Source organism: Bos mutus, chromosome 5, assembly GCF_027580195.1.
Source record: "Bos mutus isolate GX-2022 chromosome 5, NWIPB_WYAK_1.1, whole genome shotgun sequence".
NCBI lineage: Eukaryota > Metazoa > Chordata > Mammalia > Artiodactyla > Bovidae > Bos > Bos mutus.
In genome coordinates, this window is record NC_091621.1 from 11,647,389 (window position 1) to 11,656,394 (window position 9,006).

Genomic DNA, 9,006 nt, shown 5'->3' on the forward strand with positions numbered 1-9,006 from the left:
GAATTTGTGACAAAATTGTATTGCCAAATACTGCACTTGCCTCTTACCCTAAAGAAGGTTGGGGCATTCCTAAAGAATTTCATTTAGCTCTTTGGGCTCAACTGCATTTTTGTTGAGAGCCGTCTATGGGTTGGATCCCTCCACCCGAGAGTATCTTAAACCATAACTTAAACCTAAATGCTTAATGCAGTTAAATGAAATGATTTAGAAATGCCTTAATAGGCAATTTAAGATTACTGAGATAGATAGGTGCATTCTAGATTTTAATCTTAGGGGAAGCCTAGTGATTTTAATTAGGCCGGAAACACTAATCAGAGCCATATTAAGGATCCAAGTTAAAACCTGGTGGAGTCTCAGAAATTTGTTAAGATAAAAATGTCTTCTTGAAAACAAATACCATTAATAACAAATACATGTATACCTTACCAATTTATATATGTTTCAAGAAAAGAAAGGTGACCTTAGAATTAGGTTGTCTTAATCATTTCCCAAATTCTGACCTCCAGACTATGCTTTATAAGCGCCTTTAAAAAGAAAGTTTATCTGATTTCTGCATGGTTCTTTTAAATTTAAAGAACCTTCACCAAAAATGTTTCCTATGAATCAAGCCATTTTATTTTGTTGAAATGGAGACATTATTTCTAACCTAGAGACAATTTTACTAATTATTAAAATTTACATATATTTGAGCAATATTAAGATCAGGAATGCAAATTCAAAATTGTGCTTTAATTAGCAAGTTGTTTCGAAGATTTTTAGGTCGCAGTGTAAAAGTTACCGCAAGCCCTACCACCATGGTCATCGCCGAGTACAGAAACCAGTGTTTTATCTTCAGAGGGTGAACTGAGCTGACAGGCAAACGATCATGATTTTGCAGTGACTGGTAACCCCACAAACGTAGTCAGCGAGTGTGGGATGACCACAGTCTGCGGTGTGCCCTCCCACAGTTATTTCTTTTCGTAGAGTCTTAACGTTAAAATGTGCAGAGCAAAAGTCCTGAGCATAATCTCTGCAAGGCCACAATTAATGAGTTTATTCTACCCTACTTAAATTAGCAAATTATCTTGTTAAGTCTTTACCTTACTAGTTGAAGGGTTTGGCTCTTGCCCTGACTGTACTTACAGTTTTTAAAAGGTAGGTTTTGCTGCTCTGAAAGGGTCAGAGTTACCAGGGCTAGATTTGATCTGAGGAGGTTAGATTATAGAAAGGTCTCCAGGCTCTGGTAGCTAGTGGATCCTGAAGTGTTTTCTCAGAGGAGGCGGCATCACTGACACATGAAAATAAAAACCTACTTAAATTGTATGCAAATACAATGATGGAATCACAGAGCCATATGGGAGAGCTATCAGGATGCTACGCTGCTTTTTTTCCATAGGGCCTTCATACTAGAAAATTTCCAGGCAGTTTAATCCTACCTTTTCCCAGAAGCCAAAAAAGAAAAAAAATTACCTGTTGAACCTGAAAGTTGTCTTATTTAATTTTTTGATTACTATACAATATTATTAATTTCAAGTATACAACATATGATTCTATATTTTTATACATTATGAAATTATCACTGTACAAAGTTGGTAAAATATTTTTTACTATTAACTTACGTGCACATTACATCCCCCATGATTTATCTTATAGTTGGGAGTTTGTACCTCTTAATTGCCTTCCCCTCTGGCAACCACCAGTTCTCTGTATCTGAGAGTCTGTTTCTGTTTTGTTTATTCCTTTGTTTTGTTTTTCAGATTCCACATAAAGTGAAATATATGGTATTTGTTTTTGTCTAACATTTCACTTGGCATGATACCTCCCAGGTCCGTCCATGTTGCTATAAATGTCGAGACTTCATTCTTTTTTATGGTTAAGTATTCCTGTGAGAGAGAGTGTGTGTGTTTGTGTGTGAATTTGTGTCTATTTCAATTTATATCACATTTTCTTTATCCATTCATCTCTGGATGGACACTTGGTTTGCTTACATATCTTCAGTGTTGTGAATGATGCTGCAATAAACATAGGGGTGCATTTTTTTTTTCATTATTTTTAGGTAGTGGAATTGCTAGATCATATGGTAGTTCTATTTTTAATTTTTTTGTGGAACCTGCATACTGTTTCCGTGGTGGCTGCATCTATTTACATTCCTATCAATAGTGAACGAGGATTCCCTTTAATCACGTCCTCACCAATACTTTTCTTTTTGATAACAGCCATTTTGATCAGAGAAGGCAATGGCACCCCACTCCAGTACTCTTCCTTGGAAAATCCCATGGATGGAGGAGCCTGGTAGGCTGCAGTCCATGGGGTCGCTAAGAGTCAGACACTGAGCGACTTCACTTTCACTTTTTCACTTTCATGCATTGGAGAAGGAAATGGCAACCCACTCCAGTGTTCTTGTCTGGAGAATCCCAGGGGCAGGAGAGCCTGGTGGGCTGATGTCTATGGGGTCACACAGAGTCGGACACGACTAAAGTGACTTAGCAGCATTTTGATAGGTGTGAGGTGTTATCTCACTGTGGTTTTGATTTGTATTTCTCTAATGATGAGTGATACGTATGTGCTCAGTTGCAGCCGACTCTTTTGTGACCCCATGGACTGTAGCCCACCAGGCTCCTCTGTCCATGGAATTTTCCAGGTAAGAGTACTGGAGTGGGTTCCCATTTCCTAGTGCAGGGTATTTTCCCGACTCAGGGACCGAACCTGCATCTCTTTCGGCTCCTGCATTGGCAGGAGGATGCTTTGCCACTGAGCCACCTGAGAAGCCCCAGTGATTAGATGATACTGAACACTTTCTCATGTGTATGTTGGCCATCTATATGTCTTCTGAAAGTTCTTTAAAAAAAAAAAAAACAAAACCCATTTTAATTGGAGGCTAATTACTTGACAATAGTATAGTGGTTTTTGCCAAACATTGACATGAATCAGCCACAGGTGCACATGTGTTCTCCATCCAGAACCCCCTTTCCACCTCCCTCCATCCCATCCCCCAGGGTCATCCCGTCGTACCAGCCCTGAGCGCCCTGTCTCATGCAGCAAACCTGAAAGCTCTTTTAAATAGACAATACTTTACCCTATATTGTGTTAGTCACTCAGTTGTGTCTGACTCCTTGCAACCCCATGAACTGTGGACCACCAGGCTCCTCTGGCCATGAAATTCTCCAGGCAAGAATACTGGAGTGGGTTGCCGTTTCCTTCTCCATCTATAACCTATAAGCCAACATTAAAGATAATTCAGAAAGAACTGCATTCTAGGTGCCTGAAATCAATGTTCTCTGAGCGAAACATAATTTTCATTCCCTTTCATTAATTATCTCTCCTTTTCTTATCACTGGGTACTATCAACAGGAGGTTATTTGCAGATTCTACATTTCTCAGGAAATATGGTTGATGTCATAAGGTGTCAGACTGCCTTTCTACATCATCCCCAAAGCCGTGAGTTATCAAATTCAGACTTGGAATTAGCCTAGATGCATCCAGGTATATCCCCAGCACTACTGTTTTTAGTGATTAAGGTAATTTTGCTTTTAACTGCTGTAGAGCTCTGAAGTAGGGTGCTATCAATAGGTTATTTATTTTTCTCATGCTCTGTGTACCTTAAGGGCAAGAGGTTGGGCTACAGAGTTTGGCCCCTTTGTTCCTAATTACTTGTTACAAACTATTTCTCTTTCCTCCTTCAAAAACATTTGAAGTTCATATCATCTGATCCCTTTATCATCTTTACAGCTAAAATTTATCAACCCCTTGGGCACTCTCCCTCAGAAATTAGACCATTGCTTCTTGCTCTAGGTTTTGTCTGCATTCTGTAAAGTCAACATGACCCATGTAACACCAACACTGAGCCTCTTAGGTCTTTGACCTCTTCATCTCCAATGACTTGTTCCTCTACTCCATCTCATCCATCCACTCCAGTGGTACGACTCTGAACCCTGTCATCAGTAGCTCAGTAAATCTCAATTTCAAGTATCCCAATGGTCAATAAGTAGCCTCTTTTTACTCAGCTCATTTGTCATATTCTCGCTGACCTCCAATTCATTAATCCAATACTTTAAAAAAAAGTCTATTTTTCCTGCTTCTGCCATCATTTAATCATTCCAACTCAACTGATTTAGATTCCCTGATCAATCCTTACAATCACTCTTTTGCAAACATTTTCAACTCTTTCACTCCAGTGTCTCTTTCTTGCTTGGAGGAACTTGGAGCTTTGCTTGGACTGAACCTTGTTGGAACAAACTTTCTCATTGCTTGCACCCAAGATTGCTGGCAAAAAAAAAAAAATCATACCCCAGCTGGTTTTAATTCATGACCTCAGACCTCACAGGAGCACTTGACACTCTCTGGATTAACCATTCATACTTTCACCTCTCTCCTCAAATTATTCACATCCCTTCCTCCAACCTGTCCCCATTTTCAGCTAGCTGATGATCTTGCCTCATAATTGAGAACATAAAAACCATCTGTGGGGAATGCCTCAACTTCAGACAGTCAAGTCTGCACACATTTTTTCTTGCATCTTTCTTGTTTAAATTGAAGTGGTGTCCTATCAGAGTAAATTCTACCGGTTGTACTCTGGGTCTCAGCCTTCTGTCCTCAAGGACTTGATGCTTTCAGTCATCTCCTGTGAAATTTCTGAATTTAAAAAAGAGACTGGATTTTTTGTGTTACATTCATCCAATGTAAAAAAAAATGTAAATTATCTTTTATGTCAAAACAGGTAGTAGGTTTAAAAAAAAAATTTTTTTTTAATGTTACAGCTCTAATAACCCAAAGCTTTGGGAAACAATGGAAAGATATTTCTATGTGAACCCACAGACTTAAAATAATGCAATTACTTTGTCAGAAAACTCTTAACAATTTTTTTTTCTAAAACAATTGGAAACACTTCATTTCTCTTTCTGGAGTTCTTAATGTTATTAACATATAGGTGACTTTTTTATTTTTCATTATTCTGTTTTGTATAGGACTTGGTTGTGAATTTAAGGATGTCACCTGAAACAGAGCAGATGATGAAATACATGACGTTTAGCTAAGAATATGAGAGAATGTTTACAACACGAAAAGAAAAAGAGACCATATTAGAGTAAGATCTCAGTTTTATGAGGAACTGAGATGTGTATGGATATGTGTATATTTAAATGGACTAAATGAGTATAGACCAGAATGTTCATAGTAGTTTCTTCTAGGAGATGGGAACAGATGATTTTTCTTATGTTTTTCTCTATTTCTACAGTGAACACATATGATTTCATAATAACTACTTTTCTATTTTGTAATCATAACTACTTATGATTTATAAGCATAACTACTTTGAATTAGTATGAGAAATTGGAAAATCACTTGTCTTATCAGAATTCACAACCTGTTTTTTAGTTTTCATTTCCAAAGGCTCCATTTTATCAGTTCCTCCAAGTACATCAGTCCTAAGTAACTGATTAAAAATAATTCAAAAGTGAAAGCTATCTTATTAAATGGGTGAAACAAATGCTCAGAGCATTCTGTACTAGGGGATAAATCCATTTGTAAGAATACATGATAGACTGGAAAGTTGTTAGTGAAATAGAACAAAATCACAGAGCCATTAAGTGTCAGAATTTGAGAATTCAAATATCAATTTGTGTATTCCAGATCCTTTTTCCTTACATCATTCCTATATAATGATTGTAGAAGTTTAAATGACATGTTGGATTTTGGGTTATTTCACAGTGACATCAAGTCAGTAAAATGGGCCATTGTGAAAGAGTACACATGTTCAGCCTTGGGAAAGAAGCTAAAAACTGTAAAGTGACCATTTGGAGTTATAGAACTATTACTAATGATATAAATATTAATGAAGGGGTTGCCAAAGAGTCAGACATGACTTAGCAACTAAACAACGATATATATTAACTTTACAACATCGAAGACACTTTTATGTATTTTACTAAAAAAATTTTTTTTTGTTTTTGACTGTGCTGGTTTTTGTTGTTGGGCTACTCTGTAGTTGCAGTGCACAGGCTTTTCATTGTGGTGGCTTCTTTGTTGCAGAGCACGGGTTCTAGGGTGTGTGGGCATCAGCATCTGTGGCACTTGGGCTCAGTAGGTGTGGTTTCCTGGCTCTAGGGCAAAAAGGCTCAATAGTTGTGGCCCCAGGCTTAGTTGCTCCTTGGCAGGTAGGATATTCCTGGATGAGGGATCAAACCTACATCTCCTGCATTGATGGGCAGGTTCTTTACCACTGAGCCACCAAGGAAGCCCTGTGTATTTTATCTTACGTGACTCTCTTAACAACTCTGTGAGGTAAGTGGGGCCTCCAGTCCAGCTTTGCTCTTTAGGCCCGTGATTCTTTTATTTTAGCTTGCATCAGAATCACCTGGAAGGCCTGGTTAAAACTCAGGTTGGTAGGCCCACCCACAGAGTTTTCTGAGTCTGTGAGTCTGGAGTGGGGCCTGAAATTTTACGTTTTTAACTTGTTTCCAGGATGCTGGTCCAGCAACAGCGGTTCTAGGCTATTTTTCACGTTCTTTGTAAAGCCACAGCTGACCTTGTCACATTTTTAAATAATGGCTCTTCATTGCTTGCAGAATAAAATCTAAATTAGTTAGAATGGCACAAAAGGTCCTGGGTGAGCTGACTCCTGTTTACCTTTACAGCTTTACTTCTCTCTTCCTCTCCAGCAATAATGAATAACTATTAATAGCAGTTCTCCAAAGAAGTTGTATTAGTTTGCTGGGACTGCCAAATAAAATGATTTACAAGGTAATACAAACTGCTCTGTCTGCCTCACAAGAGTATGATTTTGTACAAATGAGATACGTCCCAGCTAAGATTAAGTGTCTTGAAATGGCACCCCACTCCAGTATTCTTGCCTGGAGAATCCCATGGACGGTGTCGCAAAGAGTCGGACACGACTGAGCGACTTCACTATGCTGCATATGCAAAGTTGCCAGGGGCGAAAATGACCATTACTTCCATTATGGGCTGAATTGTGTTCCCTGATTTCATTCATATATTGAAGCCCTAATCCCTTGGTACTTCAAAATGTGGCTGTATTTCCAAGGTAAGGCCTTTTAAGAGGTGATTCAGTTAAATGAAGCCACGAATGGGCCCTAATTTGATCTGATTGGTGTCCTGAAAGAGGAAACTTGGACACATACAGAGATACTAGGGATGTATGCGTACACAGGAAAGACCATGTGAAGACATAGCAAGAAAGTGGTCATCTGTGAGTGAAGGACAGGCTTCAGAAGAAACTAGCTGTACTGTCACTTTGATCTTGGACTTCCAGCCTTCAGAACTGTCAGAAAATAAATTTCTGTCGTTTAAAAGCTACCCAGTCTGCGGTATTTTGCTGTGGCAGCCCTAGGAAGCTAATACATATAAACCTCAGCTTTTATAGTTGGAAGATGTCAGATCCCAGGGTATTAAGTGACAGTGCTTGACTCATAGAAGGCATTCACATATGTCCACTGGATGGAATGCCTTAAAGTCACATAGAAGCTTTCATTATTTTTCAAGATCTTCCTTTATGAAGACTTTCTGAACTACCTAATGTCCATATTTTAGCACCCTCACACCACTCTGTTTTTGCCACTCACGCTAATATATTATGGTGTTTGGTTACTTAAGGTATCTTTTTTTCTGCTGCTCAAAAAATCACTTTTACTGGGTGTAATCTTTTCCTCAATGTTCATTGCAGTATCAGTGGTCCATAAATATCTGTTGAAATGTATGATCTAATCTCAATCCAACCAAAAAAGAAAGCAAAGACTACACAAAAACATGATGTCCAATGCTAGAATAGGCTGAAATGTAAGAAATTAGTATTTGCCATATTCAAAATACTGAGCAAGAAAACTCAAGGGCTTGCGTGGAATATACCCAATAAAAAACCCCCCAAACTAATAATTTCTCATAGTCTTGCCATTTACTTTTTGTACAACAAATATTTGACACATGCCTCTAAGGCACTATTCAGTACCAAGAGTCCTGGAACTTACAAAGGTGAATGAGTAAGCTTTGCTTCCTGCTATGAGACTAATAGTTGAAAGTGGTACCTAATTTATTACTACTTGCATTAGTTGATGAAAAGATAAAAGATGCATTGGTATCACTTAGGGCCAACGGCTTCTAGGCAGTTTTTTCAATAGTTTGTTTCAACCTTTAATATAAGATAGTGAAGACTGGGAGCTGGAGTCATTCACCAGGTTCAGGGTCTTGGGTTAGTCATTATGTAGTGTGCCACAGTTTCACCTGCAAGACTATACAGCGTGCACATGTTGATGTAAACTATTACACAGAGTTAGAAATTGCACCTTGTTGGACTTGCTTTCCAAAGGGAAACAGGTCTAAAATTGTTTTTGGAAAAACAGCTCGTACGGTTTATGTATTATTGTACGTTCCCTGTTACGGACCACCATCAGCTAATATGCTCACTAATGCACAACAGTAACAACCACATCACTATGCATTATGAATGTTCAATGACAGAGAATTCACAAGGCTCAACAGTGAAAAAAAAAAGACCAAAACCACCACCTTTAAGGTGATCCTTGTCTTTTGGCAGACTAAGGTAATCTTTGTCTTCTTGCAGACTAAGGATTACTGGGATAACATTTGGACAAGGAAGATGTAATCCTGCAATGAAAGGTATTTCCAGAAAATGGCGGGAACACATCTAGCCTGAATACATCTAGTTCATAGAAACCAGAAGGCCTAAAAGTAAAAGGCCATGACCCCGACGTGATTCGAACACGCAGCCTTCTGATCTGGAGTCAGACGCGCTACCGTTGCGCCACGAGGTCCTGCTGGGCTGTAGTTCGCGCAGTTTCTTAGGACTCCGGTAAAATGGCGTCTCTTCCGGGAGCGCTTCGCCTTTCCTTCCATTCTTTCCTTGCTTCTCCATCGGAGACTGATTCCTTTAGCTGCAAGATTTTCCTCATAGCTAGCCCTCTACCTAGGCTAGGATGGGATTAACAGACGCGGGAGAATGGAGTTTCTCATTTAGTCGAGTCTCCGGGGTCAAAGGAAACTGGTCCTTCCCCTTTT

At 38.9% G+C, this 9,006-nt stretch overlaps 1 non-coding gene across 1 annotated transcript; it reads right to left on the bottom strand.

The window, feature by feature from the left end:
* Positions 1 to 8,690: 8,690 nt before the first annotated feature.
* On the bottom strand, positions 8,691 to 8,762 carry TRNAW-CCA (transfer RNA tryptophan (anticodon CCA)). Its single transcript has one exon. It is a non-coding gene; the product is annotated as a tRNA-Trp (tRNA).
* Positions 8,763 to 9,006: the final 244 nt, after the last annotated feature.